The sequence below is a fragment of the Falco naumanni genome, chromosome 2 (assembly GCF_017639655.2).
Source record: "Falco naumanni isolate bFalNau1 chromosome 2, bFalNau1.pat, whole genome shotgun sequence".
In the NCBI taxonomy this organism is placed as follows: Eukaryota; Metazoa; Chordata; class Aves; order Falconiformes; family Falconidae; genus Falco; species Falco naumanni.
The window spans coordinates 40,713,498-40,732,779 of record NC_054055.1 but is presented as its reverse complement, the minus strand read 5'-3'; positions in this window follow the sequence as shown (position 1 = coordinate 40,732,779).

Below are 19,282 nucleotides of genomic sequence, written 5' to 3'. Positions count from 1 at the left end.
TATTGGGAACAACTTTTACTCAATACTAAGCTGTGGTAGGGCTGAAATGTAATGTCTGTATAAAGTTAAAGGCTTTCAGCTATTTTTAAAAAGTCAATGCAGAAGGAACCACAGTTTCAGATATGTATAATTTGGAACTCAGGGAAAGAGAGTCATAGCTTTATAATTATTTTATTAGCTTCATAGAAAATACTGTCATTCAAATGAAAGGCACAGGATATAACCATAATTCTGTTCACAGAAAAATAAAACATCACTTGGAAGACCTTAAGTGGAAAGAAGGTACAGGTACCTTCTTGCTGAGGAATTGAACTGTGGATAACTGTGGAACATGGGAAGCTTGAAGAGTATTTGATTCTCCCATGAAGCTGTACAGGAAAGGAGGAAACATAAGGTCTCAAACGTTATGCCAGAAATAGCCTTCATACTTCCAAACACATTTATGTCCAACAGAGGCAAGCTTTAAACTTATTTATTTATTTATTCACTTATTTTTAATTTTATTCTGCTTTGAGAACAATGTTAACTTAAAAGGACTTGTTTATGGATTGACAGAGCTGTTCATCATCTTTTAATGCTAATACCAACTTTGTTCCTGAAATTTCATTTAGAAAGGTATCATTTTGAAACCATTATATACTCTTGTCACCTGTTCTTTGACTATTATGCTAGCAAAAAAATGTTTATGACATGAACGCTAAAGATGTATTCCCCATATGTGATCTCTTTCCATTAACTCTAATTCATTACCTCTAAATACCTTAGGCTGAAATACAATCTCTGAATAGAATCTTTTTAATGTAACCTTTTTCCTGTACAATTTTATTCCTAATAACAAGTATCATATATTATTACTTATTCATAAATACTAATCTTTAAATGAATATCTTTTAAAATGGGTAACAGGAACATGGATATTTATAATGGTATTAGAAGGAATTCTCTTTGTAGGCATGTTCTCTTCAATCTTTCTCCTAAATGAACTCAACATATTGAACACTGCACAACAATTTAGGAATTGGAATGGTCAAAATTGTGGCTGACCATTGGGGACTTGCAATGCAATACGAACTATGTCTCCCGACTGCCACATTCCATTTAATTTCTCTCCTCTTCCCTAGGATTAAATATTCCAGTACTTCTAACTTGTGACCTTAGGGAGTAACTTACCTGAAAGTCAAAGTAAAAGAAGGTAGCAATTTAAGAAAGTTTAGTTACTGCAACAGATTTATACTCTGGTGTGATGGGCAAAAAAATGGATTTTTGTGTAATTAGGAAGATGAGACAGTGAAACCACTAGCAGAAGAAAACTGAGAATCACACATAGAAGAAGACAGATACAGCACTTTAAAAGTTATTTGAAACTATATTCTGTATTAGCTATTCTAAGCAGGGGGTACATTTCTCAATTTCCCCTGTCAAAACTGTTCTTTTTTGTATAAATAATAAATATTCTTTGGAGCACCAACTTGAAATCATTTTATTAAACTCACGTGCAGCATTTCCTTCTTCAACTTGCATTCAATTATCTCCTGGGTTTCTATGATATATTGAACTTGTGTAGAAAACTGCAAAAAAAAAATTGTCCATAACCCGCACTGTTATTACATGTGATTGGGAGCTATAGTAAACAAAATTATCTTTCCCTTATAAATAAAATCAAATGATTGTTAACTAATATGAAAAAAAAACCACCCAAAACAACCTACCCTAAATTAATTCCAAAAACCAAAACCCCAAAACAATTGCCTCTGTGCTTTTGAAATATCTAGGAAAAATACCTCAAGGATTAACATAGATTAAAACATACTCAAATAGCCAAGACTATTCCTAGCAGAATACTAAATTTGCTTATTTTATCAGTGCTTTTTTGTATTCATTTTCAGTAATTCCTTGTTTCCTTACTGTCTTAAAATTTCAGTGGTAAACTTCCTGTGTGTCAGTCAGTGTCGGTGAAGAATTCACATTACCAAAATAATTACACATTTTAGGAGCAAAGGAAATTGAGTAATCCACTGATTATTAAGGACAATTTCATAAGAAATCACAGATAAACTGATATGCCAGGTGTTGTCTTGGTAGCAGATGACCACAGGAATCATTAAACTAATTGTCATCGTCATAACCTTAGGTTAATGCATTGCTTGCAGAACAGAGGAGACCTCTGTCTTGCTATGTACTTCCACACATTTACTATGTTTTCTGTACACTGTTCACAACACAACTCAATGTATCATTTTCTTAATTGTAAAACTGGAAGTCAAAAGTTCATTTCTACAAGTCTTTATTCTCTGTGGTGTTAGCCACTTCAGGGTGTGACTCGTGATACCAGCTGATGTATTTCAGATCTCTATCCTGAGTGTGAAAAAATGTACCTTACAAAGTACTCTAATGACTACACCACAGGTACAGCAGGGAGACCATGCATCTCTTCACCTGTCCCAACATCAGCTGAGGGAGGTTTTCTCAGGTCATTGATGAGGGCTGATCCAAATCAGATCATAATATGTTGTGTTCCTGTCCCAGTGAAGAGGACAAGGCTGCGATCCCCCTGATACTCCTCTGTTTCTGCAAGGCAGTAGGACCCTTTAGTGGCTGTTCTGATGTCTTTGCACAATTTCACCAGTTTGCTTTACTCCATTGCATTTATATCACCACTTTCCTAGTCTGGGCATTGCCTGGGTCAACCAACTGAATGTTCCCTATCTGACCACTGATGGTTGAAACAGTTATTACTCCTTCCATCCCCTGTTGCTGGTTACCTCTTCACATTATTTTTGGGTACTAATTTGCAGGCAGAACCATTTAATTCTTCATGTTACTTTCAAGTCACTGAAGTCACTAACCTCCAGGCACATGTTGTTTACAACCATTCAACAATCATGTCTGAGGCCAGTTTTAGGGCGTCCATTCCAAATTAGAAATCTAGCTAATAAACAGAACTAGGTGCTTTCAGTGGAAATTCACACATTAAGTAGAGTGAAAAGGGTTCTGGAAAAACTTATGCCCCCTCATCACCTTTAGAGGAAATATAGGAGATCATTAAAAGAAATTTAGGCTTGCAACTTAAAAATCATTGAGATATTCAAGGGCAGATGGAATGAATCCAAGTCTTTATTAATAAAGACAAAAAGTCTTGAGGTTCTGGACCCTAGCCTACACTAAACAAAGCAACGCATAAATGAAAGATGTGGTGTCAAGTCACTCTTCAGAGAATTTCAGACTCATGATCTATCCATGAGATATTTTTTAAAGTCAGCTGATTTGGAACATCTCATCTCTTTGTCTGCATCTGTATTAATGAATTAGAGTTAACTTCTAGATTTCTGGAGCATAATATATATGCCAGCCATGTCCCAACCCCCTAACAGAACAAGGCTCAGGAAATGAAGTCCTTTTTTTCTGCTTAATGATTTCTACTGAAATTTCAGACTGAAAGAGCACCACACTGTTTTCTTTTTCTGAATACCAACACATCTCTTTTCCTCACTTTTTGTTTTTTTCTTTCAAAAAGTTGGCAATAACGGCATTTTTAGGACTGAATGGACATTTTCTGTGTCCACATACATGAGAATATGGATTAGAATGTTCTTATTATTTTCTTTCTGCATTTTTGTATTACTTTTGCAGTCTGAGGAGAACAAAGACTAAATTTTGCTCCGTTCTTTGCAGAACATTGTTACATATAATTCCACTGTGGACCCACTACGCAAACATTCAATATACCAATTGATAAATGAAATATCCAAAACAGACTCTTTTGAAATGTAAATAATACTTTGTGCTGGTTTTGACTGGGGTAGAGTTAATTTTCTTCATAGTAGCTAGTATGGAGCTATGTTTTGGATTTGTGCTGGATACAGCGTTGATAGTACACTGGTGTTTTTGTTATTGCTGAACACATAGTACTTACACAAAGTTAAGCTCTTTTCTGCTTATTATACCATCCCACTGGTAAGTAGGTTGGGGGTGCACAAATGGGAGGGGACACAGCTGGGACAGCTGACCCCAACTGACCAAAGAGATATTCCATAGCTAATGTCATCATGCTCAGCCTATAAAGCAGAGGGAAGAAGGAGGAAGGGGTGGGACTTTTGGAGTGATGGTGTTTGTTTTCCCAAGTACCATTATGCATGATGGAGTCCTGCTTTTCTGGGGGTGACTGACCGCCTACCTGCCCATGGTAAGTGATGAATGATTTCCTTGTTATGTTGTGCTTGCATGTGTGGCTTTCACTCGACCTGTTAAGCTTCCTTTATCTTAACCCATGTTTTCTCACTTTTAGACTTCCAGTTCTCTGTCCCATCTCACTGGGGGGAGTGAGCAAGCAGCTGTATGGGGCTTAGTTGCCATCTGGGGTTAAACAATGACATACTGGTGCTCAAGTATATATGGGGAAGAAGTTTAACATTTTATTTTAATACTAGCTGAAAACATATCATACATAAGCTTTCCTGTGTTCCTTTAGAAGATTCTAGTCAGAAACAACAGTAGATGTAGGGACATAAGAAAAAAACCCAAACAACAGCTTCCCATTTCATACTTGTAGGTTGTGCCATTTAAAGAACAGATTTGCTCTGCTACACAGATTCATTTCTTTCCCCCCACCAATGGAATTGGACTAATATTTGATAATGACTAAATATTAAATGTTTCCAATTATACATTATTAAAAACATATATAAATTAGCTGAAATGAAAAATAGGCTATCATGTCTTCCTTAAATTTTTTATCATCTCAGGTAGGATATTATCTTGCTAGTCAGTATTTGTTAACCATTATGTTGTTGCCAGGAAAGTGAAAAGCAAGCAAACAATAGCCATAATTTATGTATGGATCTACTACTTTTGTGCCCAATTGCTGTAGAGCTGCATAATTTGTGTTCTTTATGCTGGCAAGTTTTCCTAAAAACCCTTGTTTTAGAGCTGTGTTGATGGCATATAATTGCATCATTGATGAGACTGGCATAGAATAAGAGAAACTGTTGGCTTGTGCCCTGAAGAGAGAAAAGAATTAAAAAATAAAAGGAGGGGGAAAACAAAAATCAATGTTACTCAAGAGGAAAGAACAAGATGCTCTTTGAATGAGAAGCTGATTTTCAGCTTCCAAGATGTTATTGTAAAAAAATGAACGGAAGAACATGAATACTTTTGGGGGGCAGGGGCGTGGAAACCACCAAAACCCAAACGCCCAGAAAAAAAATCAGTCACACGCCCCCCGCCCAAACCTAAAACCAAAATCAGCATGATAAACAAACCCTCAAAAGGAACAAAATAAGAAAAAAAAAACCCAAAACCCAAACAGTTAAACAGCAGATTCCTATTTCTTCTATGGAGAATCATTTTTTTTCCTACTTTTAATTTCTCCTTCATCTTTCTTCCCTATGTTTCTCTACTCCTGCCTACTGTATTAGAGCTGTAACTCTGCACTGAGACTTATTTTAAAAAATTGCATCCTATTGCTTTATATCTCCCTTGCATCATACCTGCTTCACCTCCTTTCCTTTTAGCTCCCCTTCTTCATCCCATGCCATCTTTGTTTTAATAATTTTTTGGACTTCAAATACTGTTTTCACATGTGCTTTGGTTTCCCCAAACTTAAATAAATATTCTTAATCGCCTAACCTCACCACCACTTTATTTCTCTTTGGTCTCATACTTTTCTCTGTTTTAATATTGCTGTAATTGACTTTAGCACAGATAATTCCTTTGGGTAAATTTAATTATGAATTTTTAGCTTACATTCTTTTTGACCTATCTTTCCTCTTCAGGAAGATACTAAAGTTTCTCAGTTCTTATTTTACCTGTTCAGGTACGTCAAACAGATCTTTTCTGAAAAATATTTTCATAGCCCTCCAAAAAGCTTCTACAAAGACAGACTGCCTCAATGTATCACAAAGTATATTGGATTTTTAATAGGTTTTTCCCCTGCGGCTTTCTAAAATAGAGTGTAAATGATAAATTCCGCACCCCCCTAGTTAATTACAATTACCTATAAAACTCCATATTAGTATTGAAAAACTGGCTTATATGGAAATTTTGTTATTTCAAATTTTTAACAATGCAACACAATTGCTGAAAAGTTTCAATGTAAGTAATATCAAATCATATCAAGCTTTGGTAATAGCATATGTGCAGCCTGTTAATTTAACAATTAAATATGGATTATGGTGTCATAAAATGTAAAAATCCCTCCAAAACCCCAATATGCAGAGATTGACAGATCTTGTCTGCTCTGGTGTTTGTAAAAAAGCAACAAAAAAGGGGAACAGGCTTTAATCTCTTTTTGAAAGTCATTCCCAATGGCAGAGAGTGATCTCCTTTAGAATAAAACTCTCTGAGCTGTTACTCCTGTAGTCAATTGTTTATCTATTTGACAGTTAGTTATGGAGGCATATATGTACTCCCTGTTTTTTTGTTATTTCTGGCACAGATCTGGATGCTGTGGATGGTCTCAGCGGTTGTTTGTCTTACAAATAACAGAAACATTGTCTAAATAGGTAGGTAAATCTTTGCCTAAATTGTGAGAGGTCCAGCCTAAAGGAAGTGGAAAACATGGAAAAGAGGTCTTCTTAACAATGAAATTACACTGGGCCAATCCATATATATGTATATCTATGTACATGTGTATATATCCATATACTTTACGTTTCTATAAATTACCAAGCTTATATGAGGTCTTAATGCTTAAAAAACAAAAAATCATTGCAGCTGAACACATACCAGGCCCAAACTGCAATGGCTAGTACATGGAAACTGGAAAAATAAACTGACAAGGAAAGAGGAAATAAAACATTTAAAGCAGCATTTTGTTATTCTGACAGAAATTTCACTACTTTGCATTTTATGTACGTTGAAAACGGGTAAAGAGTTGAGGGATATAATCAACAGGTACGACTTCAATATTTCCTTGCTACTACTATTACTTAAATACAAAAGCTAGATCTTTAAGAAGGCTTATTTACTCACAATCTAATTAGGAAGACAACTATGGGTCTGTCTATATTTAATGCACAGGAAAGGTTGTTTTCAGTGAAAAAATAAATCTGTCTAAATGTGAATTCATGTGGTATTCCTCTGAGTGCAAAAGGAGTCTTCTAGAACAAAGACTGAAGTCATATGCAGGAGCAATGTTTGCAACACAGTGTGGACACAAGGTCATAACAGCAGAATGCACCCACGTCCTGGCACTGGTACCAATTTCTTCAGCAGTAGAAACACAGTGTGTATGTACAGTGCTGGAACTACAGTGGCCCATGGCAGACTGAATGCGAGCCCTTCCCCTTGTGCCACGCCAGTTGCTAATGTAGTTTTATTTCTTGTCTGTAATATAGAATAACCTGTGCCCTTAAAGCTGAGCCTTGCTTTAGGACACGCCAACCACATTCTCAGACTTAATGGTTTTGAGCAATCGAATATTCTATTCATGAGCAACTGATGTTAAAATACACATCTGTAATCTGTGATACGATCCATAAAACATGATAGTTCACCTTAACGTGAGACTTGCTTTGATAGGCTTTCTCTGAATGTATATGGTGGATTTAGTTTTGCAAAAGAAGACCACTAAACAATTACTCTAGCTGCTTGTTTCCAAAGGTAAAGCATTTACAGAGATGAAACTTTATATCCAGAGACCCAAATTGAAAGCCCTAATCAGTTTTAAAGAAAATTCACCTTCTATTTGATTGTTCTAAATATTACATTTTGGGTTTTTTTTCAGGCTTTTTTTGGTTTGGTTTGTTGTTTTTGTTTTCTTCAGTCTATTAAATCAGTTTTATTTTTATGTACTAAATAACTCTTTTACAAAACAAGAATGTGCACAATTGAAGCATGGTTGGTTAATAGGGAGGACTAATTTATCACAGGTAATAGTTCAAAAGCAAACTCTAGATAGCAAAGGAAAACCCTTCAGAAAAATCTTGTCAAATACTGGATTTTGGGGCTTGTTTGCTATTTTTCAGTGCTGCTAATGTGGCTTGTTCTTAAGTGTTGCACTAGTGGGACAAAGCTCTTTTTCTGATGCAATATTTAGTAGTACTGTGGGTCAGTGGTTGTGAGGTATTAAGGTTCTGGGGTTTTTGAAAGAATGGAAAAGCAATTGAAAAAAAGGTACTAGAGAAAAGGAATTGGGGGGGGGGAAATGCTATCTTGAAAATTGGATTGATCAAAAAAACAGGAGAAAAAGACCCCCACCCTTTTCATCCTCCCTACGTTTAACAGTCTCTGCACTCAAAATGTATTTGATAAACGTGAAAAATACTAGCATATACCCATAACATCATCACTAAATTAACAAATAGCATTGTTATTCCTTTGCCCTCGTGCTTCCCAAACTAAGGAAAAAACATCCTCCATTCTCTCCTGATCCTGACTTTCAAATCGGTGGCCATGAATGAAGGTAAAAGATGTCCTTTTGATCTGTACCTGACGTGGGGGTTCCTAATGTTACTTTTCCTTTCACTTTTGTCTGTCTTTTTTTCTTTTTTTTCTGTGGTTTTTTTTTTTTTTTTTGAGAAGGGGAAAAAGAAGTATATGTTCATAAGTTACACTTGTAATGCTCATTTGCACAAAAAAAGAGTAAAATTTATTTTAAAAATCTCATGGTTCCTGTCATGCTGCAATAGTAAAAAATAATTAAAAAAAAGGAAAATAACACAATAACAACAGCTCTACTGAGAACATAATTTATATATTAAAATTTCAACTGCTATCAATTTCCTTTCTACATTCTTTTGTTTGCATTTTTTCACACACGGATGTTCTTGCATTTTGCTAATAAAATTTAATTGTGAATGCAATTAGATTTGAACATGATTGCAGGAACTCCTGTCATTCCTAGTTATTTGTGATTACTAATTGCATAGTGTGTGGGATATATTCCTATTATTTTCATTTTAGTTGTCTTCATCAGAGCTAGTTATCCTACGGTCTTTTCATATTTCTCAGAAATATTGTGATTAAGATATTGTGAATAAGAGAGGCTCATGACCTGGCTCTTAGTGATAAAGGAATATGATACTACGGCTGGAGAACTCATTGGTTTTGGCTGAATATGTAGAAGCACACTAATGACAGAACAGTTGTATCTTGACCTTACATGATACTGGAGGCGTGATTATTTGGAGAACAGGAACACAATTATTTTATGAATTATCTGGGCAATAGATCAGTACAGTTGGGAGAAAGAACAATAGATACTCCTAACAGCTTATTTTGCTTTAAAAGCAAAGTGGTATATGGCATAGAGTTTATTCCAGAGTGATTAACAGCACCGATGAGCTTGTCAAAACAAATTCTTAGAACCCAGTCTATGAATATTGCCTTCTGATCACATACCCATAATGGATGCTTGATACCTTTCACAGAGTTCTGGCTTTTGTACTTAGTTTCCCATGCAATAGACTGATTATAGAGCCATAAATGTTTTAGTTCTCAGGTTATTTCAACGGCAGATTCCATTTTATTGTCATTCTGTAACATGACAGGACACTAAAAAGGAAGATATAACCTTAGATTATTTTTGTTCTTCACTTAGATGCAAGAAATCAGAGGATGCAAATTGAACTGCTTCTAGTGCAATGTTTTGCACTCCAAATTGCCTTAGTCCAAAGACTGCTTACCAAAATAATCAATTTGCTGTAGAAATGAGTAATCATCACTTACACAGATTATATTTTTCTGGCTTTGCAGGCAGAAACAGGAGATTGCCATAGCCTCTTTTTTTATTGTTGCGCTTTACATTTTAAATTGGTTTCAAAATATAGGCAGAAGTTACTTATTCTGTAGGTATATATAATTTCCCTTGACAATGTGCTGTGTATAGAGTATGTTGATACATTATGTGGTAGGTGCTATCTTAAACTGTGACTTCTTCAGCAGTTTCAATATCACAACAGTATAGAAGTCTTTTCACTGTAGCATTATTACTTCAAAAAAAGTATGTTTATGCATATCTAAAGATAATGATATGTGTAAAAAAAAATAAAATAGAATGTCCTCAATAATTGCTTTGTCAGCAAATAATTTTCAATTTTGAATTTAATTTATGAAGTTGGTTTCTTTTCTTTTTTTCTTTTAAATATTACCAAATGTAGCATAATGTTCTTCTTATATAATTATGCAATTTGCACACTTGACATACTTTTTCTAAAGTTATTATCTGAAAATAATTTAAAAACTTTGATCAATCCTCAGCAATAGTTAGTTAAGGGATGAATAAACAATATTCCATAACGTTCTTTTGACTCTTCTCTCTTGAATGTACTACAATCAACTGTAGCTGTAAGAATTAAAACATCTTTTTATTTTCTTTGTCCTTCATATGACTTACCAACATAAAACATGAGCATTTTCTCTTTGTTTTAATTATTCTTTATGGCCTGATATAAGACAACTGGTAATGTTATCAACTGATTAATTCTTGTATTAAATATTGCTTAGGTAATCAAGTAATGTGACAGACTCATACTAGTTTTCACAGTATATCTACAATAATGATGCTGGTCATTTTATGAAAAATTAAATATTTTATTTAATAACAAAATTAAGCAGGAAATGTTAAATGACATATTAGAATGTTGCTTTCCAAAAGTTGCTGAAGCTTTTCTGAGTTTACAAATGGAGTGATTTGAACTGGCCATTTCATGAAATGATCGGTTTCACTGTGTGACTATAATATGTACAAATGCAAGTTTAAGGTACCATGGAAATATTTTTTTTTATTATAAATGCCTAAAAATATTGTTATAGTAGCACAAACCTAACAAAAAAAACCCCAAATATTGCCATACTAAATAAAAAGATTAAACAAAACCACATTGGTTTAGTATAAACACAACAGAATCCTTTAAGTAGCTTTCCTCTGGATGTCTCAGTTTTCTGTCTGTCAAAACCTATGCATTTGGTCCTCATTATTAGCCATCATAATAGAAAAGTCTCATACAGAACACAGCAGGTTACCTTGGATGTAAGTCAAGGCAGTTTTCATTTATGTGTTGAGTGCAGAAATAATCATCCCAGAATGATGGACACAAAGGAAACTTAACCAAGAGAGTATGTATGCATTTGTTTGTGTGATGTTTCAGTTAATTCAATCTCACAAGAAAAATGTGAAAAACAAGGTTTTTCTGCAGAGAAAGATCTTACTAAAGGAATAAACAAGTGAATTTTTTTGCTATCACCTATTTCTTATGCTAATACAGTACATCATTGCACGTTTGGAGAAAAAATGAATCATACACAAAATGTGGATAGCATGTGATTGCTTACATCTGCATTAGGAATAGAAGCAAGCTCATGACAATTGCTGCCTTTTTCTACATAAAATATGAGTGTGAAGATTAAACCATACAAAAAAGAAACACAAAGGGACGTTGGATTAGATGATCTTGACCATGTCATGATCAGTGACCATGCATTAGTGGAATTAAAGATCCTTAGGGCAGTGAGGTTGGACATACAACAAGTTTTCTACCTGGACTTCAGGAGAGCTGACTTTGGCATCTTCATGAATCTGCTTGGTGAACTACCATGGGGCTGTGCCATGGCTGGAAGACTGGAAAAGGGGCCCAATAAAGATGGTTAATATTCAAGGATTGCCTCCTTCAAGCTCAGGAGTGCTGCATCCCAACAAAGAAGCCACTAAACAAAAGTACTAGAGGACCTGCATGGATGAACAAAGAGCTCCTACATAAACTCGTACGCAAAAAGCAAGCCTACAGAGGGTGGAGGCAAACATAGGTATCCTGGGAGGAATATAGAGAAATTCTGCAGGCAGGCAGGGACCAGGGTAGGAAAGGTAAATCCCTGATAGAAATTAGCTCAGGACATCAAGATCCACAAGAAAAGCTTCTACAGGTACATTGATGGCAAAAGGAAGACTAAGGAAAAAGTAGGCCCTATCCAGAAGGAAAAGGGACACCTGGTTACCTGGGACATGGAGAAGATGGAGTTTTCCAATGACTGTTTTTCCTCGGTCCTCACCAGTAAATGCTCCAGCCACATCACCAGTTTCAGAAGGCAAAGCAAAAACTAGGAGAATGAAGGACCACCTTCTATAGGAGAAGATCAGGTTCAAGATCACCTAAGGAACCTGAAAGTGCAAAAGTCCATGGGACCTGATGAGATGCGTCCATGGGTCCTGAACCAACTGTCAGATAAAGAGGATAAGCTGCTGTCCATCATATTTAAGAAGCTGTGGCAGTCTGCTGAAGTTCCCACTGACTAGAAAAGGGGAAACATAACCTCCATTTTAAAAAAGGGAAATAAGAATGACCCAGGAAACTACAGGCTGGTTAGTGAAACCTCTATGCCTAGCAAGATGATGGAGCAGATTGTCCTGGAAAATACACTAAAGGCACATGCAGAATAAGGAGGTGATTGGTGACAGCCAGCATGGCCTCACTAAGAGCAAATTGTGCCTGAAAAATTCAGTGGCCTTCTGTGATGGGGTTATGGTACTGACAGGTGAGGTAACAGCGATTGATGTCATCTATCTGGATTTGTGCAAAGCTGTTGACACTGTTCTGCATGACATCCTGGTCTCTAAAGTGGAGAGACATGGATTCAACCGGTGGGCCGCTGAGTGGATAAGGAATTTACTAGATGGTCACACTCAAAGAGTTGTGGTCAATGCCTTAATGCCCATATGTGACAAGTTGAAAACTGTGACAAGTGGTGCTCCTCAGGGATCAGTACTGGGACCAGTGCTGCTTCAACACCTTTGTCAGTGACATGGATGGTGGCATTGAGTGCACCTGCAGCAGTTTTGCTGACAACACCAAGCTGTTTGGTGTGGTTGATACGGTAGAGGGAAGGGATGCCATTCAGAGGGACCTTGACAGGCTTCACAGGTGGGCCGCAGTGAACCTTGTGGTGTTCAACAAGATCAGGTTCAAGGCCCTGCACCTGGGTTGGGGCAATCCCCAGTATCAATACAGGCTGGGCAGGGAATGGATTGAGAGTAGCTCTGAGAAGAAGGACTTGGGAATGCTGGTGGATGCAAAGCTCAACGTGGCCTGACAACTTACACTTGCCGCCCAGAAAGCGAACCGTATCCTGGGCTGCATCAAAGAAGTGTTACCATCAGGTGGAGGGAGGTGATTCTTCCCTTCTGCTCTGCCCTCATGAGACACCACCTGGAGTGCTGTGTTCAGCTCTGAGGCCTCCAACATATGAAGGACACGGACCTTTTGTGAGAAGTCCAGAGGAGTGCCACAAAGACAATCAGAATGTTGAAACACCTCCACTATGTAGACAGGCTGAGAGGGTTGGGGTTGTTCAGCGTGGAGAAGGGAAGGCTCTGGATGAGACCTTACAGCAGCCTTCCAGTACCTCAAGGGGGCTAATAAGAAAGGTGGAGACAGACTGTTTAGTAAGGCCTTTAGTGATACTAGAAGGGGGGTAATAGTTTTAAACTGAAAGAAGGTAGTTTTACATTAGATATTGGAAAAAAAATCTTTACTGTGAGGGTGGTAAGATACCATGTTTCCCAGAGAAGTTGTAGATGTTCCATCCCTGGAAGTGTTCAAGGCCATATTGGATGGAGTTTTGAGCAGCCTGGTCTAATAGAAGGTGGCCTTGTCAATAGCAGGAGGTTTGGAAGTAGGTGGTCTTTGAAGGTCCCTTCCAACCAAACCATTTTATGATCTTGAGTGGTCTTTTCTAACCTTAATCACATAAAATCCTTTTCTACGTTTAGGGGGGCATTATCATAAATAACACAACTACCTCACAATATATAATATACACTCTCTCCCTTGCTTGTATCTTCTAATTCTCACAATTGTAGGTCTAAGAATTGACACTCCTAATAATCTATGGGGAAGACTATTCTAGAACAGAACACAAGTGCCAGAATGAAATGCTTGTAATACATAAAAGTGATAAGTAACAGAATAGCTCATCTTATCGGTAGAGAAGGGTCTGGTTCAGTGTTCCAGGCCATTTCATCACAGTAAGAGCTGTAGTTGGATATAAATTCAGTCTGTAGGAACACAGATGGAAATTAGACCACATACTGAAATATCTGTGAGGGAGAATTCAAACACATGTAGTAAGGATAAAAACAACAAACCCACACAAGTTTTACTATAGATCTTGATATATTTGTGAACATTATGTTGAACTATAATGGAGTATGCAATTACCCTAATGATTCCTTCTAGTCATTTGGTCCCATTATCCTTTGCAGGGGACAGAACAGCCTTTAAAAAGGCTACTCTTATGGGCCACAAGAATGATCACCTACATTCTTTTATTTTTTAAAACACTATTTTAGGTCTACAAAGCAATTTTTTGTTTGAATGTGTGCTTGTATTTGGTTTCCTAAAGTGCATTACATTTCCTTTGAAATTTAAAGAAAAAAATAGCCTGAATGTTTTTGTACTTTCACCCTGAACCTAAGCCAAAAAGGACTAGTTTGCTCTATAGTGAACATTGGTTGAGTTGTCCTGTTTCTCACTTTCCTATTTCTTTTGTCCCCTTCCCTTCCCAGACTTCTACTTTTGGCCCATAACCGGAAAAAGAATCAAATCAGGTCTCCACCGAGATCCATTTCTACTTGTAGATGCAAATGATTTGTAAATTTAAAAAAAAATTACCCAGAACACAGTTCTGCAACTGTAGGGTCTGGAGCTAGTGGACTGTTGTAATAGTTTTATTAAAGTCATGTAGAGCTAGCTGCTTCTCTAACACTATAATCATCTAAAATTTTAAAGCTTTCATATTAACATATTGGGCTACAGATTTTAAATATCCCTGCTTTCTCATGTGCATTCAGCTGAGAGAATTGTTTTTTGTCCAAAGCCCTAGAATAGTGCAAAACAGATTTGTTGCTGTGACACCCCTTATAGTCTGCATGGAGTTCCTTTTCCACCCACCCCCACCCTCCCTTCCATATTTATTTTTCTGTATTGTTTGAGCTCTTCAGCTCCACAGCAAGAAAATTCTGTCTTTCCAAGATGTTAAGAAATCTAGGCATCATGGAAGATGTTCTCTGGAAAGGGACATCATCCAGCTGAGTGGAAAACTGTGAAATTAAAATTCAGCTCTCGTGGTAGAATAGCAGAATTTCTAAGTGGAAATTTACACATTTCTTGTTATGTCTTCTCATTTAAAAATCAATTTTATTTTTACTGTAAATTTCAGCAATGATAATCTCTTCTCTATATGCACTGATAGATCTTCATGTGAAATAACTACAAACATGTTGATGGTTTTCCTGTTTCCAAGATTTGGTGTTATAATGTTTAAAAAGGAAAGGAAAAGCCAATTTATTTATTTTTATATAATGATTATTATTCCATCCCACCCAGACTTATCTGTATAGGTTCTCTTTACAATCAGATATTGACACATTTTTATACAAAAGTGTTCCCTATGCTGATAAAAGTATATGAATATTCTGATTTTATATATATGCCTCTTTTATGCTACCAGATATAGCATTTAAATTAATAACATATACCTATCAGTATCTGTATTTCATTTATGAAATTAAAGTGATAGCTGTATAATTACAGTGCATGTACTTAGTTTTTAATATTAACATTTGTGATTAATTAGTACCCATTCTTAAACTGTGTAATTTAAACATTTGCTAAGAAATTAGCATACATTTATGTTTTATGAAATGATACATGACTAAAACATTATACAGAAATATCATTAAACCCCAAACTTCGTAATAAATAAAGAATGGAATGAATATCATAAAATGCTTTAATTTCATACACTTGTCTTTATGTATAATAATGTATAATAACGGTGCTCTTCATCATGATATCCAGGTCATTCACTAGCAACTCAAAATTCGTAAGAGAACTCCGTAAACAAGGAAATCAAAAAATTAACCATATTTGTATTTGTAACTGAAACTTACAATTGCATTTGCAAAATTCTGATCTTTATAAATATCTTCAGTCCAGAACTGATTTTTTTAAAAAATTTAATGATAGATACATTATAAAATCAGTTCTTAAAACATTTTAATTTATATATAAAGTTTGATATGACAACAAAAATGTTTATACAACTAATCTCAAAAAAGTTTTTACTTCAAGTTACAACCTTATATAAAGAGACGCACCAGGTTAGTAGAAAGGCATTTACGTCCTTAAGGGAGGCAATCCTTAAGTAAAGGTCTCCTTACTCCTACTCATATATCTGAAGTTCATATCCTTACAGTATCATTCAGTGTTCTGAATTCATGAATCACCAGATTACTGCAAAAGGCTTTGGGGAAAACACTTCCACCATGTGCACATCTGTAGTGATTTAGACTGGCATTTTAAAAGAGAAGACAGTCTGTCTATAGTCTTCAAGGGATTACATATAACTTTAGATTCTTTTAGGGATTTTTAAAGGATTTTGGGGTTCTACAAGAAAAAACTTCCCTCCTTCTCTGTGTGTACTCTTCTTGCCCTAGACTGAAAATCATCTATGTCTTATTCTCAGAGACTATACAGCAATTGCCTATCTGGAGCTACTTGATATGCTCAGCAAACTGCAAGTCTCCCCACAAACAGTTAGCAGTAGCTTAAACCTGTGATCTGTGGAGTCAGGAGAGATTATTCAGAGGATCTTACAGATTCTTTTAGGTTCCTGAAATAGGCCCAAGTCTGCATAACACATGCCAAGTCTAGAAAACTGTTTACTTCTCTGCAGTATTTAGGTATAAAGCAGGGCTAAATGAGAATTCAAGTAAAATCTGTTTGAATTCACATGAAGTTATGGAAACAGTGATATTTTCTTTCATCAGACGCTATCCAAGGCATTTTAAGCAGCCTGTCAACAACACTTCCAGAAGTAAAAGCAGTTTTCATATTGCAGCAAGTAGATTTAACATAATTGCTTCTGGCATTGCCTATTGGAGAACTATTGAAGGTAGTTCTGGATCTGAAAAAGCAGAGGAATAAGAAAAATAGCTAGTATATTTGTTCCCTGTTTTTTTTTTCCCCCAATACTTGTGTCTGCTTTTCTACAGAGGGTTTCCACAGGATCCAGGGGACTGAAGTTTCCATAGGAAACAACAGATCAGTCCAGGGACACCTTTTCAAAAGAGCAGAACTACTTTCAGTCTTGTGAAGTGGTAGCAGGGAATGTGCAGACACCTTTCCTTACATCACCAGCAGATGAAGCCTTTTAAGTATGCCCAGTTTACTTTTGGCACTTTAGCATAATGGTAGCAGACAAAAAGCATAAAGTTTTTTACCATACGGACAAAAGTTTCAGATCTGAATCTATACTTACAAACTAGGTGTTTGGGGCCGGGGGGGTGGGGGTGGGGGTGGGTGGGGGGTGGGGGTGGGGGTGGGGAAGTCCTGCTAACATGCATTTTGCTCTTGGATTTGTCTTTCCCTGAATGACAGTCCTCTCCTGCAATCTCTTTTCATATTAACTCCCTGACTTATGTGTGTCCACCCCTCCAAATTACCTTCATAACTTTGTCACTTACTGACCTTTCTAATCAGTAACTTACTTGCCTTGCAAAAAAACCTTAATAACTGGGGTTAATAACTGGGGGGGGAGAAAAAAGAAAAAAGAAGAAGTAATCATAAAACATAAGAGCTGACTGTCCTTGGTCTTTTCTTTTCTATCAGTTTCCTCTCATAATTACCAGGGAGAGGTTCTATGGTGATCAGTTGGAATGGGGTAGTCAGGTGAGAACAGAGCCAGGTAGCTGTTCTGGAAGTGCAAGTAGCCCATGTGGCTTGCAATAATTGGGATGAATCACAAGGATGATCAAACACAAAATTGCTTTTGTATACTTCACTACATGAGAAAGAATATTTCTAAAAATGGGCAGTTGGGAATCTTCCTTCTGTCAGGGAAACAATTTTGATAAGGGCAGTGAGTTGGTTAAATCAGATAAATTGCAAAAATTAATAAGAGTGTTATTTTCTGTTTGACAACATTCAACATTATTCCTATCATCTCTACTGAGGGCCTGGATGACCAGCATAGAGGAGTATAAATAATGTGAGACTTAGCTCCTGCTGGAATTAGACATGCACATCTGAGCATGCCTAGTTATCTGAGTTTACCGTTCTCATTAACAGAATGAAATAGTCACTTCTGGAGTGTTAGTAATCTACCAAATGCAAGCATAGCCTTTAGTTTGAAACTGATTGCAGCACAGAAATTTTTTCTCTTATTAAATGTAAAGGGAAACTTGGATCCTTAATTAAATGTAGCTGCAGTGTATTTAAAGCTGCAATGCTTGTAAAGCTGGGTATACGAGCCCTGCCCTATGATTTTCTTATTTTTGTGTTCATAAAATAATACATGTACTGTAAGGTAAATGTAAAGTAAATGGCTAGGTTAATACAACACCATACTTTTTCCTTTAATTTATAGCTTTTGGGTTTTTTAGGGGTGGGATTTGGTGTGGAATCATTCATTAATGCTGCAAGACTATTCCAGAACATCCTCTTTATTAAGTCATTTACCTGAAATAAGAACACACCTGGTACCAATCCCAAAGGATATTCAGCTGCTTAATGGAACAGCATGATTATGAGACCAAACACGCCTGGATATTTGTTAAGCTATGACCAGGCTATTCATTTATAAGGTAGAAAACCTACTTTTAAGCCCATACTGCAAACCAGGTAAGAAGAGGAATGAAAATCAGATCTCTTACAGCTTTAGTGAATGCTCCTTTAATCACTGATCTTTACAGGGTCTTCACTGATTTTTGAGTACCTAATCTTTTGCTTTGGGAAACCAGATTTTCTTTTCTAAGTTCCTTTCATTATATTCCTAAAAAGCAGTTAAAATTATCCAAATCAAAGGAAAGCATTTTGGTTCTGTTTAAAAGTGGTTTCCTTCATCCCTGAAAAAATTTTCCACTTCTTCAAGGAAAGCAAAATCAGTTTAGTTTAATTCTAGATCCCTGTCTTTATTAGAGTTTAATTCAATCTTATTCATTTAGTTGTTGTTATTTGACAATGAGTATTTTAAAAACTAGTTATTCCACATATGAATTTACAGTCTTTGCAAATTCTGAGAACACAAACCATTCATTAACTTGTATCAGGGGCAGCAATTCAAACCCTGTGTCAGCAGATATGAAATAGGTTAGTTATGAGAAAAAGTCAATATTTAATTTTTCTTTTCCTCATCGTTTAGCTCTTGCTTTTATCTTCTTTCTTTTTGGACAAGTTTTATGTACATTGAAAACAAAACTATCTGAAGAGGAATTCTGTTTACACATCTTCCTTTGAAATTGTTGGGTGCCACTCAGAGACAGGAGTTCAATAGTTACTGTTCTAATAAG